Source organism: Pinus tabuliformis, chromosome 7 (genome assembly GCF_031772625.1).
Source record: "Pinus tabuliformis cultivar Carrire ecotype Pingquan chromosome 7, CPIR1, whole genome shotgun sequence".
Taxonomy (NCBI): domain Eukaryota; kingdom Viridiplantae; phylum Streptophyta; class Pinopsida; order Pinales; family Pinaceae; genus Pinus; species Pinus tabuliformis.
Window position 1 is genome coordinate 1,698,178,392 of NC_142293.1, and position 23,125 is coordinate 1,698,201,516.

General features: G+C 36.4%; 1 pseudogene; it reads right to left on the reverse strand.

Annotated features, from left to right (window-relative positions):
- Positions 1-438: 438 nt before the first annotated feature.
- On the reverse strand, positions 439-7,875 carry LOC149255064 (homeobox-leucine zipper protein ANTHOCYANINLESS 2 pseudogene; annotated as a pseudogene).
- Between the last annotated feature and the right edge of the window lie 15,250 nt (positions 7,876-23,125).

Below are 23,125 nucleotides of genomic sequence, written 5' to 3' on the forward strand. Positions count from 1 at the left end.
AGTTTCCTAACCTAATTTTTTTCCCCAGATCTAATTTGGTGATGATGGTTTCTATTTAATGTAGACCTTGAATGAGTTCTTGATGAGTTCATGATATGCATATCTGGTTGTTTGATGTCAAGTTTTGGCTATAAATTTTGTGTGTGGGTACAAGACGTCAATGTTCTGCAAGAGCTTATTCAATTGGTTGGGTCATTGGTTGCGCAAAAGAAATATTTTAAAGTAGTATAAACCTACTTTCTGCCAGAACTTGGGGCATTGTTAAATGCGATGATATCAACCTGCCTGGTTCTATCATGTTCTGTCTAAGTCATTCATCATGGATGATACCAATTTTGTGGCGAAATGCTAGCGGAAGAGGGTTATATGGTCCTATAGATTTTTCTCCCATAAGAAACCGAGGATCAGAGCTATCCAGTTCTTTGAAATTTGCTTCAATCATTTGACCTTTGACAGATCTATGTGACCAACGCCATTTCCAGTAGGGTTTAGTGCAAGGGGCCTGCATTCTGGTATGTCTGGAAGAATGGTAAAACTAGAGGGTAAGAGGGAAACATAAGTTGGATCACCACCACTCATAACCACGTGCATGGTTGAGATGTCCACTGGAGCATAAACTACAAGAGACCTCGATGCATCTGTGCAAGTCTCTTGCAAGATCAACATGTTTCTACTTTGATTAGAATTCATGGCGCTTGCTCTTAGAAGAGAAACATAGTTGCCAGAATCCTATCCTTTCATAATGTGAGCCATTTCTTGCATTGGAACTCCATTTGACAGTATATCCCACTCGCTTCTAAGTCTCTCATCCCTTAAGAAATCAAATAATATTTGCAGATAAACGGGAAGCCACACTGATGTGGTTGCGCTCAGCACGATGCCAGGTGGCTCTCCAGGGTCATCAACACTCTTTCTTGTCATAACATGAATATTGTCATCAATGTTACCAGAGAGATTATTCCAGGTGTGTATAGTCGACGCACTCCCTCCAGCACAGAAATTATCCGGCATGCATTGCGCAAGTCTCAACATGTTGCGACACCCATTTGGAGTTGGTATGGTTGTGGAATCTCTTGCTAGAACGTTTGTTGTTGCTATGAGAATAAAAAGACACTCACACTAACTTTGTAAAGTTTCCAGCCAGTGATGTGCTCCAAAGGCCATCTCAGAATTTAACAGAAAATAGTAAAGCCTGTGCACTCCACGATCATCATACTTTGCATGCTCTACCCATGTCACCTTGGAATACCCATTGGGCATGTTCTGAATAAAAAAAACCAGAAGGAAACCTCCTGTTGGAAAGGCAGAGGAGATAAAACACAATTCACACATAAAACATGAGTGGTTTCTCTTCTATTGATCACACAAAATATGATGATTACAATGAACCCAGTGAAGGGTATTTAAACCTTTTCCAACTAGCTAACTACCTAAAATATCTTGACATGCAACTACATGCAATCACACACTCAAAGTCATCTATCACTTAACTCGACTTGACTCAACACTCAAACACTCAATCATGCAATCACTCAGTTAACTGACTCTCTGTTTTTAGCTAACTCCTCGTGCAGGTAATTATCTTATTTTAACACTCCCCCTTAATTATGACTGCTAAACTAAAACATAACTCATGACAACTCAAACATGCCTGCTGGTCTATGTCTCAGCTAGGCTTACAACACCCAAGTTTCTTCTATGAAACTCAAACACATCTTGTGCTAATGACTTAGTAAATATATCATCCAATGATCACTCGATTTACAAGGCTTCACATGAACTTCTCCATTTCTCACAAGTTATCTAATAAAGTGATATCTCGTATCAATATGCTTGCTCTTCTGATGAAACACACTATTCTTGGATAGTGCAATCGCTGAGGTATTGTCACAATATATTGTTGTTGATCCTTGTTTTCTTTGCTTGAGTCCATCAAGCACTCTTCTTAACCACACTGCTTCACATGTTGTTAATGTTGCTGCTACATATTCTACTTCTGCTAACGAAAGTGTCACAATGGGCTGCTTCTTAGATGCCCATGAAATCACACCTGAACCAAGGTGGAACACAAAACCAGAAGTGTTCTTCCTATCATCCAAACTGCCTACAAAATCACTATCTGTGTATCCAATCAAATCCTTCTTATCTATGCTTGCATACATAATGCCACAATCTCTAGTTCCTGCTATATATCTCAGAATTCGTTTTCTCGCACTCCAATGTGTGTCCTTTGGAGTCTCCATAAATATGGGAATCAAACTCGCTCCTTGCATGATATCCGGTCTTGTAGCTGTGAGATACATGAGGCTACCAACCAATTTTTTGAATAAGTTGGATTGAAATTTGATCCTTCATCATCCTTGCTTAACTTTGTCCCTGTTGCAACTGGTGTAGGGACAGGTTTGCAATTTTCCATCCTGAATATTTTCAACAAATCTTTGGAATATTTATTTTGACAAATAAAAATTCCTTTTTCAGATTGCTCAACTTCTAAGCCAAGAAAATATTTCATGAGACCAAGATCTATCATCTCAAATTCTTTCATCATGGTTGTTTTAAATTCATCTATGTCAAAATCACCTGTAAAAATCATGTCATCAACATATAAGAAAACAATCAAAATCTGTCCATGCTTATTTACCTTTGTGTAAAAGGTAGGCTCAATGTTGCTTCTGCAAAATCCATTCTGGATCATGTAACTATCAATTCTGCTATACCAAGCTCTAGGCGCTTGCTTCAGTCCATAGAGCGCTTTCTTCAACCTGTAAACTTTGTCTTCATTACTTTCAACTTCATATCCTAGAGGCTGCTGCACATAAATTTCTTCTTCTAAAATTCCATTCAAGAAGGCTGATTTCACATCCATCTGATATACTTTCTACTTGTTCTAAGCTGTTGTGGCTAGAACTGCTCTCACAGTATCCAATCTGGCTACCAGAGCAAACGTTTCTCCAAAGTCTATTCCCGGTTGTTGCGAGAATCCTTTTGCTACAAGTCTTGCTTTAAATCTATCAATTTCACCTTTCTCATTCAACTTTGTCTTGTACACCCACTTCACACCAATGAGATTTTTGTCCTTTGACAAATCAACCAAATCCCATGTGTCATTCTTTTCAATAGCTTCAATTTCTTCATCCATGGCTTGCACCTAATTTTCATCTTTGATTGCTTCTTCAAACGAAGAAGGTTGGAATGACAACAATGCAAAAGTTGAACATCCAAATCATCATAAATATCTTTCAGACTTCTCATCTTTCTCTTACCATTGCTTGGTTCATCACTTGATTGATTGTTAGGAGAATATTCATCTGTTGATCTGCTTGAAGATCCATGCTACTCTAAAAATCTTGGAGTCCTTGTTGGTGTGTTTCTGTTTGGTGTCTTCACCTGTGATTCTTGTTGCTCCTTTTTTGCTACATCATCTTCTTCCATTAGTGGCACTTGTGCATCAGTTGTTTTGTCTATAGTTCCATTCCATGACTCTTGTTCCTTGAACGCAACATCTCTACTAATTATGGTCTTCTTTGTGACAGGGTTATACAATTTGTAAGCTTTTGATTGCTCACTATAAACAATGAATATGCATTTTTCACTTTTATCATCCAATTTTCCTCTTTGTTCCTTAGGCACATGTGCATAAGCTACACATCCAAATACTCTGAGATGAGATACGCTGCAATACATACCTGACCATGATTGTTCTGGTACTCTGTTCATCACACTCTTTGTAGGAGATCTATTGATCACATAAATAGCACATGCAACTGCTTCTTCCCAATACTCATTAGACAAGTTTCTGCCTTTCAACATGCTTCTTTCCATGTTCATAATTGTCCTGTTCTTTCTCTCTGCTACACCATTCTGCTGCGGTGTGTACCTGGTTGTAAATTGTCTTATGATCCCATGTTGTTTGCAGTAATCATGGAATGCCTTTGAGTCATATTCTCCACCATGATCTGACCTCAATACCTTGATCTGTCGATCACTTTGGTTCTCTGCTAAGGCTTTGAATTATTTGAACTTTGCAAAAGTTTCAGACTTCTGCTTCAAAAAGTAAACCCAAGTCTTTCTGTTGTAGTCATCAATGAAAGTGAGGAAGTAGAAACTTCCAGCAATCGACTGTGTCCTCATAGGTCCACACAAGTCTGTATGCACTAGCTCAAGATGTTACTTTGCTCTGTATGCAACTCCATTTGGAAAACTTTCACGGTGTTGTTTTCCCAAGATGCAACACTCACAAGTACTAGTAGGCTCTTTGATGGGAGGCAATCCTCTGACCATCTGTTTCTGCTGCAACAATCTTAAACCAGAAAAGTGCAAGTGTCCAAATCGAAAGTGCCATAACCAATATTCATCAAAAAATGCAACTATAAAAGAACTCACCTGACCACTGCAATTCAAAATTAGAGGAAAGAGTGTGTTCCTCGTCATCTGCACCTTTGCTATCAGTTGCATGCTTGGGGGCTTGTCATATATAACAACTTATTGACCTTGAAAGATAACTTTGTATCCTTTCTGTGTCAATTGACCAACACTTAACAAACTATGTTTGATACTAGGAACATAATATACCTCTGAGATTGTCTTTGGCTCCCCCTGCTTGGTCAGAATGTTGACCACTCCTTTTCCATCTACTTCCACAGTCTTGTCAGTCCCCAACTTTACCTCTGTTTTCACAGATTGATCGAAATTTGCAACCAAATCCTTGTTTCCTGTCACGTGGTTACTTTAACCACTGTCTAACAACCACACACTAGTAGAAGGTTCATGCATGGTATGGCAAGCTTGGAACATGGAGTTAGTGCTCTCTGTAGTGACATTAGCTCTTTGGTTCCCTTGATCAGCTATTTTCTTCCTATAATCAAGAGCATAATGACCAAATTTATTGTAGTAATAACATCTCACCTTTGATTTGTCAACTCTTTGATTATTGTTGAAGCTTTTGTAGTTGCTTCCACTTGCATGTTCATGCTCTTCTCGGTCATCTCTCTGACCACCATATCTTCCGCTTCGTCCTCTTCCTCTCATCCTACTTCTGCCGCGACCTCTGTCTCTTGAAATAGAAACCTGACTTTTGAAAGCGATCTCTAAAGTGGAATCCTTATTTCTGTCTATCCTTGCCTCATGCGATAGAAGTGATCCCATCAGCTCATCAACTGTCAATGATGCCAAATCCTTGGCTTCTTCTATGGTTGCTACCACAACATCAAATTTGGTAGACAAATATCAGAGGACCTTCTCAACCACTCTTTGATATTTTATATCTTCACTATAAATATTTAACTGATTTACAACAGTTATGGCCTGATTCATGAAAGAATCGATGTCCTCTGTCTCCTTCATCTACACACTTTCAAAATCTCTCCTAGTATTCTGCAACTTAACAATATTGACTTTGGCCATACCTTTATAGTTTGTCGCCAAAGTATCCCATGCTACTTTTGCTGAAGACGTGGTCATAATCTTCTGGAACACTGCTAGGTCCACTCCATGTTGAATAAGCTGCATTACATATGCATTCTTCTTCTTGTCTTTCTTCCATTGTTCGCTCTCTGCATTACTGAGAGCTTGTTCTTCTTCTTCGTTCATAGGTTCTGAAAACCCAAACTTGTCACCATCTTGATGGCCCACACGTCATAATATTTTCTTGTAAATGGTAGGAACTGGGGCTGGAAATTTGAAAAAGCCATTTTTCTCCAAAAAATAATTCTCTTCAAAAAAAAACTTTAAAAAACTTCTCCTTTAATAAGATTTGCAAAGCTTTTTTTTTAAATACCCCTTTTAAAAACTTTAAGTTTTCTATTTCAAAAAAAAACTTAAATTTTTTTTTTTCAAAAACCTTTGAAAAAAACCCTTGAAAAAACTTAAAACAACTTTTCACTGCACCTTTAAAAAAAAATCCTTTTATAGATCTTCATAAACCAATTAATAAAAGCCCTTTATCCATGCAATAAATCTCAAACTTAGTTTTCACATATACCCTACTCTTTACTTTTCGAAAAGAGCAGGCTTATTTTGTTGTGTTGACTTTTCTTGGAGTCCGTCGCAACTATCAAGGCCTTATCAATTCTCAGAGGACTGATGACAGTTGCGGACGCCGAGGCAGAATTTTTTTCCTGTGACTTCTCCTCACACACTTTGGCGTTGCAAGCTATGGCTGTAGGCTCTCTACCTCTTTGGCTCTGTTGTGGTTTTGTAAGGTGACTCAAAGACCACAACTCTATTGCTCACGGCGGTGGCTATGATGCCAAAAAAATTTTGATACTCTTCACACAGTGGGACTCTGCAGACTATAGCTATAGCAGATGCTCTTTCTTGATCAGAGTTTGCAATTTAATTTGTTAAACCTCGCTCTGATACCAATTTGTTGGAAAGGCAGAGGAGATAAAACACAATTCACACATAAAACATGAGTGGTTTCTCTTCTATTGATCACACAAAATATGATGATTACAATGAACCCGGTGAAGGGTATTTAAACCTTTTCCAACTAGCTAACTACCTAAAATATCTTGACATGCAACTACATGCAATCACACACTCAAAGTTGTCTATCACTTAACTCGACTTGACTCAACACTCAAACACTCATTCATGCAATCACTCAGTTAACTGACTCTCTATTTTTAGCTAACTCCTCATGCAGGAGTAATTATCTTATTTTAACACCTCCTTCATTTCATAAATCCTGTAGGTGAATTATCTCGAAGGCCATCAACAGATACATCCACCACTGCCCATACGCCCTCAACATGTTGTTTGCAGAATCAAAGAAAGTAAACTTCTCAAGCAGGAACCAACGGTGAAAGCACTTGCAATTCTGCATACATCAGTTGCAATGCACTATTCCTTTACCTGCTTATTCTGCTCGATATTACATCGACTGTGGCTACCATGGATATCATGCAGGGGAACATTTCCTTCCAGTGATCCACATCCATGAGTGTTTCAACAAGATTCAAGCTGTTTGTGATCACCATGCCAGTTTCTCTAGTAGCCTTAGTGGCAAGGCCTATACGTTTTGGCGTAATGATGGAAGGGAATTGGCACATGTATTCTTCATAGTTGAGAGTTTCTTTACCAGCATCCAGGTTCATAATCCAAATGGTTTCATCTGCTTGAGCCATCTTGAACAACTCTTCCATGGATGCCAAAGAAAGCTCAACCAACATCGACCTCTCAATACCTATTATGTTTCATGTTCGAGCACCAACAGGTCCGTGCATCAAGTCTGCACTAGCTAAGGGCAACGAAGTGGGCATGCTACCGAATCCAAGGTCTAGGGATGATTTGGGCATGGATGGAACAGATGGCATTAAAGGAATGGGTCTGCCAAATAACTTCCCTTCTAGTGCACACAGTCGATCCAACTCTTCTTTTAAGTGGGCATTCTCAATGCGAAGTTGCTGCTCTTCAAAGGACATCACACCAAGAACAACAGGATGTGGGCACTCCTTGAAAAGCGCTTCCAATTCTTGAATATGCTGAAGAGTGTGTCTGTGATATCATTTCTTGCGAGGGGGATTGTCTGCTGCATCTTGGTCATCTCCAGATCCACCATCCATATCGTCACTGTCGGATCTACTCTCATACTCCTTGTCTTTGCTTTTTCCTTGCTCACACTCACCAACACTTGCTCCAACCTTGCCTTGCCCTTCGATTCCACTCGTCAAGGCTAGTGAGAGGCCCAGAGAAGTGAATATTTTTAGTTGGTCTACACAAAGGCATGACACCAAGAGAAACCAAATGATATTGAGCTATTGCACCAAAAGCCATGTTGTGATCAGAAGCAGATATCAGCTTTCCAATGGAACCTTTTTCTAGAAAGCCCTCAAAAATCATTATTCCTGAAGTCCATTTTCCAACGAAGTCCATTTTCTTAGCCACACACTCTCCACCTCACAGTTGGCCCACCATCATTACAGGGTATCTCTATCATCGGCTCTTCGTTCATTATGGTTATGGGTCAACCACACAAAACCCTTTTCCAACGAATTCCATTTTCTCGGCCACACACTTTCCACCTCACAGTTGGCCCACCAACATTACAGGGTATCTCTATCCTCGGCTCTGCATTCATCATGGTTATGGGTCAACCATGCAAAACCCTTTCCAGTGAAATCCATTTTCTTATCCACACACTGTCAATCTCATAGTTGGCTCACAAGCATTACAGGGTGTCTCTATCATTAAATCTTCGTGCATCATGGTTACGGGTCATCCAAAAATCCTTGGTTATGGGTCAACCACCCAAAACCCTTGTCTTCGACAACACTTGGTCATCCAAAACTCATCTTTGACAAAAGCTTCTCCCGAGGGAACTTCATGCAATGGGGACCATTACTTCCTAAGGAGGGAGGAATGACCTGAATGGAAATCAGCCCATGGTATCCATGGTAATGATCCGAATGGAAATCTACCCATGGTATTTTCCCATACATGGTAATATAACTAAACAATGTTATAAATAACAAGCCTCTTTTTGTAAGAGGACAAATCATATAGCATAATGTAGTTGCAACAATCATTTTTTGATCTAATAAAAGCTAGTTACTGAATTATTTTCTGGTTTGGGTTTACTTTCATTCTTTTCCTGGTGTGACAATTACTCAGATCTTGCCACCCCCCCAAGATTCTGATCATTAGCTTACTCGACTGTTCATACCTTTTTAGAGTAGGGTTGTTGATCAATGTTAATCGAAGGTCCCAAACATGTGTATCTTTATGCAATGAACTATGTGTATATAGAATGCGGACTATATTCTATGTTTATATTCTAATAAGTAATGAGTTGTGTATATATGGACTATCTGGACTGAAAGGTTTTCTGCACATTTTAGCCATGATGGGTGATCTATCAAGTATAGAAAAACCAGTTAAGTTATTTGTGGAAGAGTGACCTGTGTTGTTGTGAGTATTTTTAATATCATGTGTTGAAGTAAGAATGGTGTGTGGATCTATCCATATTAAGATAGAGTTAAAGATAAAAAAATGAATCTCAACTCCTTAGAGCTCTATAAGGTGGGCTACTCACAACCTATGATTGCATACGTGCTAAGAATCATGGAAAATACTAGAGGCTATGCTCATTTATTGGTTTCCCTGTCTTCATCTTTGGATATATTCATTATCTATAGAGATGGAATTGGTTTAATTGATATATATATATATATATATATATATATATATATATATATATATATCTGTTGGGTCCCTATAATACTAGTGATTACCCTATTACTATTGTAGTTATACCCCTTATTTATATTGTTGTGCCCCTATTACCCCCATATTGTTATTTCTGTGCCCCATAGAATCCCTCTATTGTTATTTTTGTGGCTTTATATTATTATTGTTAGGTCGGCTCGATTATATTGTGACTCCTTAGACTCCTATATATAGAAAGGAGGTTTTGTCATTTGTATCATCCAAGAATTGTTCATTTATGTAATGTAAAGGAGGTTGCCCCCTCGAAGAGGCTGGATTCTAAGGCGCTGATATTTCTTTTCTATCTTTTCTTGAGCTGGTTTCATAACATTTGGTATCAGAGATTTGGATTCTAGGGTTTCGCTAAATCACGCTGAACCGTGTGTCCGAATTTTAGATCTTTTCGTGCGATATTTGCGGAGATATGCTCTGAGGAAGTTGGTCTTTTTGCAGACTCCTGAATTACATTCAAAACAGGTGACCTAGGGAAAATCGTCATAACTTTCTCTCTGGGGATCGGATTGAAATTTCGTAAGAAGGTATAGAAAGAGGACGGACTGTAGCTTCTTGTATATCTTTTTTCAGAACCAAAGGTCGAAAATTGTACACGTGGCACTTCATACAAGTTCACTCTTCTGGAAAGGTCTATAATCAGGTCATCTTGGGAGATTGTGCATAACTCTTTCTTGGAGAATCCAATTTGGATCAGACTGGTGGCATTGGAAAGAGGACACAGAGAGCTACTACAGGTCACAATTTCAGAACTAGATGATTGGAAAGTACAGAGATACATCAGAGGCTGGTATAATTCAACCGAGTCAAAGTTCTTTCTCAGCTCCAGTAGTATTGGTGCACAAGAAGGATGGATCATGGTGCATGTGTCCAGATTATAGGGAGCTCAACAAGCTCACTATTAAAGATAAGTTCCCCATTCCTGTCATTGATGAATTACTGGATGAATTTCATGGATCAATTTACTTCACCAAGTTAGATCTTCGTTCGGGATATCATCAAATCAGAATGAAGATTGAAGACATTCCGAAAACGGCATTTAGAACTCATGAGGGTCATTATGAATTTTTGGTCATGCCTTTTGGCCTTACCAATGCACCTTCAACATTTCAAGGTTTGATGAATTCAATTTTCAAACCATTCCTTAGAAAATTTGTGTTGGTATTTTTTGATGATATACTAATCTATAGCAAGTCTTGGAAGGATCATGTTGAACATGTTGACAAGGTGCTACAACTATTGCAGGAGAAACAATTATATGAAAAAAGATCCAAATGTTTCTTTGGAGTCCAGGAGGTGGAATATTTGGGTCATATTGTATCTCATGAAGGAGTTAAGGTAGACCCTAGCCAAATTAAAGCCATTAAGGAATGGAAAATCCCCACATCCATAAAGCATCTGCGAGGATTTCTTGGGTTGACAGGGTATTATCGCAAGTTCATTAAGAATTATGGGAGAATAGCAGCACCTCTAACAACATTATTGAAGAAAGATTCATTTTCATGGACTCTGGAAGCAACAAAGGCCTTTAAACATCTTAAAGAGGCAATGTGCCAAGCACCGGTCTTAGCTACACCGGACTTCACAAAAACCTTTATTGTGGAATGTGATGCTTCAGGAAATGGAATTGGTGCTGTTCTAATGCAAGATGAAAGACCCATTGCTTTTGAAAGTTGTCCAATCAAGGGAAAGTTTTTAAGAAAAGCTATTTATGAGAAGGAAATGTTGGCAATACTCCATGCACTTAAGAAATGGCGACCCTACCTAATGGGAAGACACTTCAAGGTAAAAACGGATCATGATAGCCTTAAATACTTTTTAGAACAAAGATTATCCTCTGAAGAGCAACAAAAGTGGGTCACAAAGATGTTGGGTTATGACTTTGAAATCATCTACAAAAAAGGGAAGCAAAATGTGGTGGCAGATGCACTCTCAAGAAAGGATGAGGATATGGAAGCATTGTTGTGTGCCATTTCTATTATCCAACCAGATTGGATAAACGAAGCAAAGGAGGAATGGAAGAATGACGAAGAAGTGTGGGCACTTATTCGAAAGCTACAACAAGATTCCAGTACTTCTGATACATTTAGCTGGCAAAATGATTCGTTATGGTACAAATATCGCTTATACCTCTGTAAGAATTCCCAGCTAAAACAAAAGATTCTTATGGAATTGCACACTTCTCCCTTAAGAGGGCACTCAGGATTTTTAAAAACTTACCACAGGGTTAAGAAGGAATTTTTTTGGGATGGACTTAAATCAGATATTCAAAAGTTTGTGGCGGAATGTTTGGTTTGCCAACAAAATAAAGTTGAAACAATTAAGACACCGGGTCTATTACAACCTTTATCCATTCCAAGCCAACGTTGGGAGGATGTTTCAATGGATTGTATCACAGGTTTACCCAAGTCTGAGGGAAAGAGTGTCATCATGGTGGTAGTTGACAGACTTACCAAGTATGCACACTTTTGTGCATTATCACATCCATTTAAAGCCAGTACAGTTTCTAATGCATTTATGGAAACAGTTCAAAAGCTACATGGAAACCCAAATATTATTGTAAGTGACAGAGATCCCATTTTCACTGGAAATTTTTGGACAGAATTATTTTCTTGTCTTGGTACTCAGTTAGCTCATAGCTCATCTTATCATCCTCAATCAGATGGGAAAACTGAGATAGTAAACAAATGTCTGGAAGGATATCTTCTTTGCTTTGTATCTGATAAACATACAGAATGGGTCAAATGGTTGCCTCTGGCTGAATGGTGGTATAACACTTCCTTCCATACAGCAACAAAAATGACCCCATTTATGGCACTTTATGGGTACCACCACCATCAATCACATCATATTTAAGAGAAAATTCTAAGGTTCAGGCAGTGGAACATCACATCGAACATCAACAACAAGTCCTCCAACTCTGAAAGGATAACCTCGTGTTGGCACAAAATAGAATGAAACAACAAGCAAATCAACATCGCAGTGAAAGAAGTTTTGATGTAGGTGATTGGGTATTCCTACGGCTACAACCATATAAGAAAATGTCCCTAAAGCAAGCTAAGAAGGATAATAAATTATCACCAAAGTATTATGGTCCATACAAGGTGTTGGAAAAGATTGGTACTATGGCATACAAATTGGAGCTTCTTGCAGCTTCTCGATTGCACCCAGTTTTCCATGTTTCATGTTTAAAGAAGGTTATAGGCAACAAGCTCCCAGTTCAAACAATATTGCCAGAACTTGACGAGGAAGGAAAAATTATATTGGAACCGGAAGCAGTCACAGAAACAAGAACTCGACAGCTACGAAATCGATCAATTTCAGAGTATCTTATCAAGTGGAAGAACTTATCCGTTGAAGATCCCACATGGGAGGATGAGAATTTTATGCAGAAGTATCCAGAATTGCTCAAGCTTTGAGGAAAACACTTTTTTGAAGGAGAGGGGCATGTTGGGTCCCTATAATACTAGTGATTACCCTATTACTATTTTAGTTATACCCCTTATTTATATTGTTGTGCCCCTATTACCCCCATATTGTTATTTCTGTGCCCCATAGAATCCCTCTATTGTTATTTTTGTGGCTTTATATTATTATTGTTAGGTCGGCTGGATTATATTGTGACTCCTTAGACTCCTATATATAGAAAGGAGGTTTTGTCATTTGTATCATCCAAGAATTGTTCATTTATTTAATGTAAAGGAGGTTTCCCCCTCGAAGAGGTTGAATTCTAAGGCGTTGATCTTTCTTTTCTATCTTTTCTTGAGCTGGTTTCATAACAATATCCCTCAAGATGTAAGGAAATCCAACAAATCGAATCATTCATTCTTAATAGTGAACCCTAAGGATACCTATATCCTTTGATTCTTATTTCATTGTTGTCTAGCACCAAATCCCCATAAAGAACTATAAGTAAAGCGAGTAAAATGAATAATTCTTATTTAAAAGTAGAGGCTTACACTGTCCCATTAATATTTGGCCCATAATCATTGGCAATGAATGCTATGTTCACCTACATCCAAGTATTGGCAAAGCGTATTGGCCAAATACTTAAAACGATGCATCAATAAGAATTTGTGGTTTCTAAATGTGAAATTTCCAGCTTCCTATTTGTGTTGGACTAGCACTAGTAGCCATCTTGAGAAATATCTAGTTTAAGGATAGGAGAGGAAGATGTAATCTTTATCCAATAAGTCAATGTATCACAATGACTATTTCTAACCTCAATTTAGTGATTAATCATGTATTATTCTACATTTTCTACTAGGTTCTTTGTATTAGGCACAAGTTCCCTCACTTGGAGAATGCCATTCTATAGAGCATTGCATTATAGGGAAGCATAGTGTATTCTCACATCATATGTTCCCATCAGGCTACAACATTAGGAAAGGAATCATCACCATCACAAAAATTCCCATAATATATCAGTGTCATTTATGGACCACAATCATTGCCACTACATAGTTGGTAGTAGGTTCTAATGCACATGATGACTCTACTCACTGCATCATAAATCCACAGATACATGGTGTCTATCCTTAGTATTTCCAAGCTCCTTACCCAATTTACTTGTGCTTCTTGGGCCTTTGCATACATTTTTGTTTGTAAGTGTGCAATGCTCTAATTTAGAAGTTAGAGTACTTTTCTAGGACATCCTTAGGATTTTTTTACTCTAAGGACCATTCTAAGTCATGAAAATTTCCATCACTGATAGAACGATTTGAAACCAATGTTAAGGACTCATTCCTATATCAGGAGAATCTAACACAATGAAAACCCACTATAGAGAAATTGATTTTTTGTGCAGTCTTAGTCTACCTTTAGGGGATATAACCTTTATGTATTGCATTTGTGCCCAAACAGAGTCTCTCACTGTTAGGGAATGAATATTGACTCATTACAAATCAACTTAGAGAGTTCTCATTTATATGGTTAGGGCCACTTATGGTCATCTCTACTTCAAAAGTTGCAATAGCTTGCTGGTCACACTACATTGAAAGCCCACAAACACGTGATGCCTATCTTTAGAATTTCCAAGTCTCCCTAATGAGAAGAAAATATGAATTTTTTAACGGTACTTTCTTCTCCCTAGTTGTCATTTTATTGTTACTCATGCAACCCTTTATGCCTCCCCAAAAACATATATACAAAAATCAAAGAGTCTGCATAAAAGGCATGTATTTACAACATTCATATTCTTACCTAATGGAAGGATTGATGTGCCTAGAATGAGCCATTTACTTCTTACAACATAAAGGTTGCTAGCCAATTTCCCCATTTGACATTTCAGTACTTAATTTCCACCAATGGGCCATTGATGGTTTATAAAATGCATCAACTCTTAGCAAACTGTGATTTCTTACGCTTTGAACTAGTAATATAACGAGTTCAACCTAGATGCAAGGGAATGATGGATGTATGCTAAATACAATACATTAATATGGTTGTGATCAGAAAATGGTTTATTCCTTGTTTCCTAGGATGGTTATAGACAATGAAAATCAAAAGAACCCTTTTTCTCATCCTCTAGTTGAAAAAAATTCAACGCCCTACTTTGGCACATCCAAATCCTTACGGTATTACATGGTTCAAAGAAGCAAGACACTCTACCTTTGTGTGACTCAAATTTTCTGTTACTTTTGTTGTTGAGCCATCAATGGATTGTGTGGATTGTGACTCCACACCGACTGATTATTGTGACTTACTCCTTGGTAATCTTACAAGTATTCTAAGGACACATTTTATTATGGTTTTCAAAAGATCAATAAGATATATAAAAAAATGACTTCTTTGGAACTTTCAAGAAGAACCATTGTTAATCAGATTAATTTGTATAAGTCTATGGTGCTTTGTGGTTTGAAAAGTGAAAGAAGACAATGCCATCAATATTTTTATTACTATGAAATCCCTCCTAGATCCATGTGTAGATTATTTTGAAGAATCTAAGGGGCTTCTACCCATGTGGGCATTTCATCATTCTATTTTTTTCCATGATCTACCCAATTAACTTCCTTATAAGGCTATTGTTATTGGGAGTGCAAAAACTGAAAAGAAAATTAAGCAGTTACTTGAAGAAGGTAATATTTTTCCCAACTCTTCCTCTCATGGTTCTCCTATGTTTATTATACCCAAGAATGAATAGGGTGAATGGTGGTTGTTTATAGACTACATGGCACTAAATATGGTAACCATGAATAACTATTTTTCTCTTTGCATGATCAAAATCTACTAGATCAAAGTTGGGGGACTTATTTCATTATGAAGATTGACTTGGCATTGGGCTATCTTTGGATTCATGTTGGACCTCAAGACACCTAGAAGACTACTTTCAAACCTAAGTTCAAATTTTTAAGTGGTTGGTGATGTCTTTTGGCTTACCAACACTTATGCTACTTTCCAGAGCATTATCATTGATGTTTTTAGGACTCATTTGGGTACTTTGTGGAAATATATCTAGTTGACATTTTGATTTAAAACAAAACTCGGGAAGCCCATATGCGACATGTATAGGTAATGTTGGATTTTGCTTTGTTAAAAGACGTTGTAAGCTAAGATGAAGGAATTATTCTTTGACCAAACCTTGTAAAGTATGTAGGCTTCATCATAAATGAGAATGGAGTTCATGCAAATCTTGGTAAAATTAAAGTGCTCAATAATTGGCCATGTCCTACTACATTTAAATAGTTGAAGAACTTCCTGGGTAGTAAAATTTTCTATAGGAAGTTAATGTACCATTTCTCTCATATACCTTGCCCTCTACATCGACTTACTAAGAAGAATAAATTCACATGGGAACCATGATATGAGACTATATTTTAGAAGTTTGATGCTCTATAGTGCCAATTATGGTTGTTCTCTACTTGCAAAAGTTTTTTTTATTTAGAGACAAAAGATTCATAGTATACCATAGGTGCATATCGTATGCAGGGAAGGTATCTTATAGCTTATTGCTCATATAATTGTGTCACAACATAAACTAAATCACAACATTATTGACAAAGAGATTCGTGTGGATGATTGTCCATTTGTGTTTGTAGGAAATTTTGGGATGTTGACCAGAATATCCACCTTGTGTACATCTAGGACTTAGCCAAATAAAAATGGAAAAGGCATCTTATTAAGTAATCTTGTTTCTTCTTTATCCTAGTATTGACAAAGTAGGATCCCTTTCTTGTAGTATCTTCATATTTGTATGATTATCCACTCACAATAGATGCCAAATGGTGTGCCTTGTTTGGATGTTAGATTATGGAGATTACTATGACAATAGTAGTTTTAGGTCAAAAAGATGCACAATTACCAAGGCAACTAGCTTACTTAAGGTTGAAAAAATTATGTGAAGCTGATATAAACCCTAACCTAACCCTAAAACATAAAGTAAGAATTGAATTTTGGTTTTAGGGAGAAATCTAATTCCTACTATATTTTTTGGGCATATGAGTTCAACCAAAGACCCCTTGCGAGGATGTAAGCAACTCTAGGTTTGTTTATAGACAATGACAATCAAAAGAACCTTTTTTCTCATCCTCTAGTTGAAAAAAATTCAACGCCCTACTTTGGCACATCCAAATCCTTATGGTATTGCATGGTTCAAGTAAGTAAGACACTCTACCTTTGTGTGACTCAAATGTTATGTTACTTTTGTTGTCGAGCCATCAATGAATTGTGTGGATTGTGACCCCTCACCAACTGAGTATTATGACCTACTCCTTGGTAATCTTACTAGTATTCTAAGAACACATTTTATTATGGTTTATAAAAGCTCAATATGTTATATAAAAAAAGATGACATCATATTGAAATCGACTTCTTTGGTTAGTTCAGATTCGTCTACTAAACTGGAACTTTCAGGAAGAACCATTTTTAATCAGGTTAATTTGTATAAGTCTATGGTGCTTTGTGATTTGAAAAGTGAAAGTAGACAATGTCATCAATCTTCCTAAAGCTACAGAATCCCTCCTATATCCACATGTAGATGTTTTTAAAGAATCTAAGGGGCTTTCACGTGTTGACCACTCAAGTGTCAAACACCCCATGAGTAGAGTACATTTCAAAGTTTTCCATCATTTTCAGATTAGTCAGAATTTTCAGACTTCATCATTATCATGCAACTTCTAGTCGTCATGTTGTAATACAAAATTTGCATCCCTCCAAGGATGATGTAAAAAAATATCTTAGTATGATGAATATAAAGGCATGTAACACATCTAGGTAGCTTAATATTTTTTGCTAGAGAGTTTTCACTCTAGGGATTTTCTTTCCTTAGCTAGTTATGTGTATTTCTTAACACTAAATAATTGGTTAAGTTTTTCTCCCACACATCCCCCAAAGCTAGAGTGAGGCTTGATGTTAAAGTATTAGGTGAGTCCTAGTGTATAGATTCAATGTAAAATGCCATACTTGATCATGTCTAAAGTTTTGTAAAATTTGGTTATGTCTAGAGGTCAATTTTTAATTGTCAAAATTTCCCTTTCAAATGGAATTTTAATGTAATATTTGATGTAAAGATGTAAAAAAGTAATCTCTATAGAAGTTGTAGGGGGCATGGGTACTTAAAATTATACCTCAACACCTCAAATTCCATCTAGACACAATTTGAGGGTGGAAAAATATGTTTAAACCCCTCTAGAGTCATACTTTTTATTTTCCAACAAAAAATGGAAAAATAATTAGCCAGAAATTGCCGAGAAAAAAAAATGAGAGAAAAAAAATTCTCTCCATGTGAAAATAATTAAAAATGTATGAGGACTTTCTCGAGAAAGGAATCAAGTAAAAATTTGTGGAATCTCCACAAATCAAGCAAGGAAAAGTTCCACAAGAAATTTGTTGCTCCAGAAAAGGAATTAATTTCCAAGAAAAATCGATTTTTTAATTTGATGGTCCAAGTTGGTTAAGTTGAATGAGAAATTTTCGAGGAAAAAATTTAGAAAAAATATTTTTTGGACTGAGATAAAAGTTTTGGTTAATCCAACACCATCTTCAAGGGAAATCGAACTCCATTCTCAAGATCGGTGTGGGCAATCAAGGGATGAGATTAATTGGCCATGGATCAAGCCTTCAATTAGTCGTTTTCTTCTAGGATCAAGTCAAATTTGTACAATTCGTTGGACCTGGTCATTTTCACTTGGAGAGGTATCTAGATCTCTCACTTTTTCTATAAATTGAGCTCAAATCTTCCCATTATAACACAATCATAAATTGAGCTCTTGGCTACTAAAGCTTTGCTACAATCTTGTATTAGAAATTAGTCTTTGGGGGTCATTTCATGGTGGTGTTCCTCTTATATCTTCTATGGTAAATTCTTTATGAATTTTGTTCTTAATTCTCTACTAGTTTTAAATTTAAATTATTGCTATTTCACTAGCCAGATTATGGATTTACTATTTGGACAGGTATCTTGCATTAGTCTTTGAGTTTAGAGAAGCATTTTTTAAATTAATTTATCATTTACTATTTGGACAGGTATCTTGCATTAGTCTTTGAGTTTAGAGAAGCATTTTTTAAATTAATTTATCTAGTATGTATCTCTAGATATTTTGTTTCATTGTGTTATCTAATTCCTTGTTATCTAACAATTTTATCTCAAGTGTGTAGAGATCATTCTATTATTCAGATCTTGGGCATTAGGGGACGTCTTTGGTTGGACTAACCAACTTCAAGACATAGAAGTGAAGAGCCTACTTTGGTTGCTATCAAAGACTTATCTAACAAATTTTGCAATGGTTTCTTGGCCATTTCTTGTGAAAAAAATATTTGTCTCATCTATTTGTCTCAACTATTGTGTTATTACTGAACAAATCTGACTATTTAAAGCTTTTATTTTAATACCCAAGAGCAGAGTTGTACTCACACTCTTTGGGTAAATTAATTTGTGAATTTTTACTAACCCTTATTGTGTATAAAGCTCATTTTTTTTGTACATACTTAATTCTTATGTTGCATATCTAAGCTTCTCTCTAGTGATCTACGCAGATCTTTAAGGAGACTTGTGGATCTAAATATTTCAAAGCTATTTTAAAGGGGTCATTTTGGAGGCTAACGGATAAATTGAATTACCTTTTTGAAATACCTCCAAACCTCTATTCGTTGATCACAACCCTCATAAAAATTTCTTGCAGATTTTCCTCTTAAATAATTGGATGACTAGGGTTTCTAGCTGAACAAATTATTTTTTGGGAGTCTTCTTCCTCTTCCTAGCATATCAATTTTTTTTGGGGAAATCGATTCAATTTGAGAGGTTGTTTTCCCTTCTTCTTTTTTTCCCCTAGAAAAATCGTAATTTTATTCAAAAAGAGCAAAATTACATGTTGTAGATGTTAATGAGCATATGCAGTAATAATAGGTTCTGATTTCTTAGAATCCATAAAAAACTAATCTATTATTTCCTACCTTTCTTCTTTTGCACTTTTCGCCAACCACCAGTGTTGGGAGTGGAATTTACAATAGACATTTGATTCTCATTAGTATTAGTTAAATATTCTTTGTCAGAATCTGATCCCTCTGAACCATGGATTCGTTTTTTGCCACTAACTTCTTTCCCTATTGTGTGCTTCTCGTTATTCTGCGTAGGGTTGTTGGGACGATGTGTTAATGCAGAGTTATGCTCGATGTTATCCTTATGTGGATTGATCTATATAGTCTGCACATTATTGTCTGCGGTGTTCTCTGTTGTCTCAACTTCTTCTACTGTTGCAACTTGAGGTTCTGTGCATTGCCAACCTTTTGGTTTTTGTGATTGTTTATTGTTTCTTCTGGTGTCTTTTTTAGTTTGTGGGCAGGCACTGTGAAGGTGATCTGTTTGTTGACAGCCACGCCAACAAAATGTCGTATTTTCATAATCTAATGGTTGTGTCTATTGTATATTGTTATGGATCAGAATAATTCTATCAGGTAATCCCTGACTAAGATCTACTTCAACACAAATTTTGGCGAAGGTGAATATACCTCTTGAGACTCTATCCGCATCTATCTTGAGAAATTTGCCCAACAAATTCCCCAGTCTTTCTAATACTTTGTGATACCAAAAATGTAGTGGGAGGTTGTGTATCCTGACCCAAACAGGAATTTTAGAAACCACCATAGTGGTGGAATCAAAACCTGGGAACCAAGGGATCATGAAAATTCTCGTGTTGCCCCAGAACCATGGTCCCTCATTGAGGGCATATTCCTTATCCTTGATTGTTTCGAAATTGACAATAAAAAACCCCTTGGAACATAGATGAATATCACAATTCGTTGTCCATGTGGAGAAGATCCATTGGTGTAAATCATTTGATTTAGGCCAAAAACCCTTGAATCTACATATGACAGCTTTAGTATAGAATTCTGCATAAAGCTCATTTACCTCAGGCAGATAGACTCTCAAGGCTGGTATCTGTGATTTTTGCTCCACGGTGTAGGGTCCAGGTAGTTCTGGTGGTGGTACTGGGGTTGTTCTCTCTTCTTGAATTAATATTTGAATCAATTTTTAAATAGCTACAAGCAATTTGAGATTTAAAAATTTTGAGGGGTTTACATCTTAAAGCTTATATCTCTTGGCCGCAAGTACAAAATCCATCACCTGAGGCTTGGAAGTTTCAGATTGATTTCTTTTGGAAGTTGTCTTCGTATCTTGAGCCTATGTGACAATTAATTTTGTGGAAGCCGCAAGAAATTCCATAATTTGAGCGAATACCCAATTTCAATTTGGAGGAATTATATATTTAACTCTATAATTTAATTTTGGAGTTTCTAATCCCTTGCGTATTTTCCTTGAGCTCTGATGTCAAATATTTTGAGCCGATTTTACCTTGGGGAAAGTCGATTCTTTTTTTTAGAAATTTTTCTTATTTCAAAATTTGTAAAATCATTTTAAATTTCTCTCATTTACACTTTGAGGAAGGGGTATTTAAATTCTATTTTGTAAGCCCTCCTTGAGGTTTAAAACCCTTTCTTTTATCTAAAGGGTTCTCTTTGTAATTTTAATAAAATCATATTTTTCTTAGAGAGAGCTTGGGGTCTCTCTCTCCCATGGTATCCCACCTCCTTATTTAAAAGGGAGGATTTCTTGTGGTGGTGACTATGTTCTTAGATTAGTTTTCATCTTGATCTTTAGATCTAATATCTAACTTCTTCTCTTGCTCTCTTGCTCTCATTAGATTAGTTTCATTTTCATGTTCATTGCATTTTAGTCTAATCTCTTGAATTGTTTCACTTGGCTATTGTAGACCTAAACTTCATTGCTAATTATTTGATCTAATTTCTACTTGATCGAATTTAAATTTCAGTAATTCTTGTCTTTATCTCACTTGTGTTTTAGGTTAAATTAGTATATTTTTTAATTCACTAATTATCAATTTCATCTTCCATCACTTAAATAACTACTTCTGCTCTTAAATTCATATTTTCTCTTAAACATTCTTAAAGGCATATTATAAGGGAAGTGACATTATATTCTAATCAATAATTTAGTTTCACATTAAGAGAATTTTCTATTAAGGCACTTGTTTTATTTCCATAACGATTTGTTTCATTGAGTAATATTTATTGCTTCATTGAATCATTGTTGTAAGCTAATCTCTTTGTGATTTTGTGCTTTAAGTGTTTATCATAATCCTATCATAAGAGGATTGGTATTTCTCTCTTTGAAGCAACTTGTTCTAATTGTATCTCATTGAAGCATTGCACTCCATTTGAATCTCATTTGCATATTAGATCTAGGTTTGCATATTTAAAATTTACCTCCAAGCATAAGCTTCGTTGATAGAAATTTTAGGACCAACTTCCCTAACTTTCATTTGATTTGATAAATTTGAGTTTGGAGAAAAGGTTCAAACACGTGACCTCGTATTTATCTTGTGGATGAGCCCTTGTAGGAACAAAGGCATGTGGGTTCTCAAGGAGGCTAGGTGGACATCATTAATGATGGAATAAGCACCTCCTTGGCCTATCCTTCTTTTAGTTTACATCAATCCTTACTAAATTTTGAGAAATTGAGGGGAAACTTCACCATAGATTAGGCATATAAATTAAAATCAACCAAGATCATTTGAATCGCACATAGTTTAATCTTGCATTCATTCATCTAACATTGCTTCATATTGCATTTTTTTATTTGTGAGCATCTCATTTTACTTATTTCATTATGTTACTTGCTCATTGTCCTTTGATATTGTTCTATCTTTTTTAGCATCTTGCAAGTTCTATCATGTTGCTCATATTCCAATATTGTGCTATCATCTTGTACTAACCTAGTCTTGCAACATTGCGTATCATGTAACTTGAAGTTTCAATTTCTTATTTTGCAAGTATTGTATCTCTATTTGAGCATCGTTTATAAGGCACTGGTCTCTTACATTTTATCTTATTGAATGCCACATTGACTTAATTGAAACTATATTTTGATATCTGCATTGCTCATTAATCATCATACTTGCTAATTAATCCTTAATTCAAGTTATATTGATGGTAATTTCCTTACCTTGTATCTCCTAGAATTTGTTGTCTTCAACAAGCTTTCCTTTAATAATCATCCTTAGGGACCACCCCCCTTAGCTTGCTTAGGAGAGAGCTTAAACAAAGAGAGTTGGGAATAGATGAAAACCCCTTATCTGAGCGTTGTGCCTTACAGAATATAGCTTGTGGGGTTGAAATTTTTTCCCGCACTTAGGTGTACATCTTAGGCGACAACACTACCCATGTGGGCATTTCATCATTCTATTTTATTCCATGATCTACACAACTAACTTCCTTTTAAGGCTATTTTTATTGGGAGTGAAAAAACTGAAAAGTAGATTGAGCAGTTACTTGAAGAATGTAAGATTTTCCTCAATTCTTCTCCTCATACAAATTATAGAGAATTATTCAAAATTGGGAAACCAGAAGAAGCCTTGAATATCTTTCGCAGAATGATTGAAGTTGGCTTTAA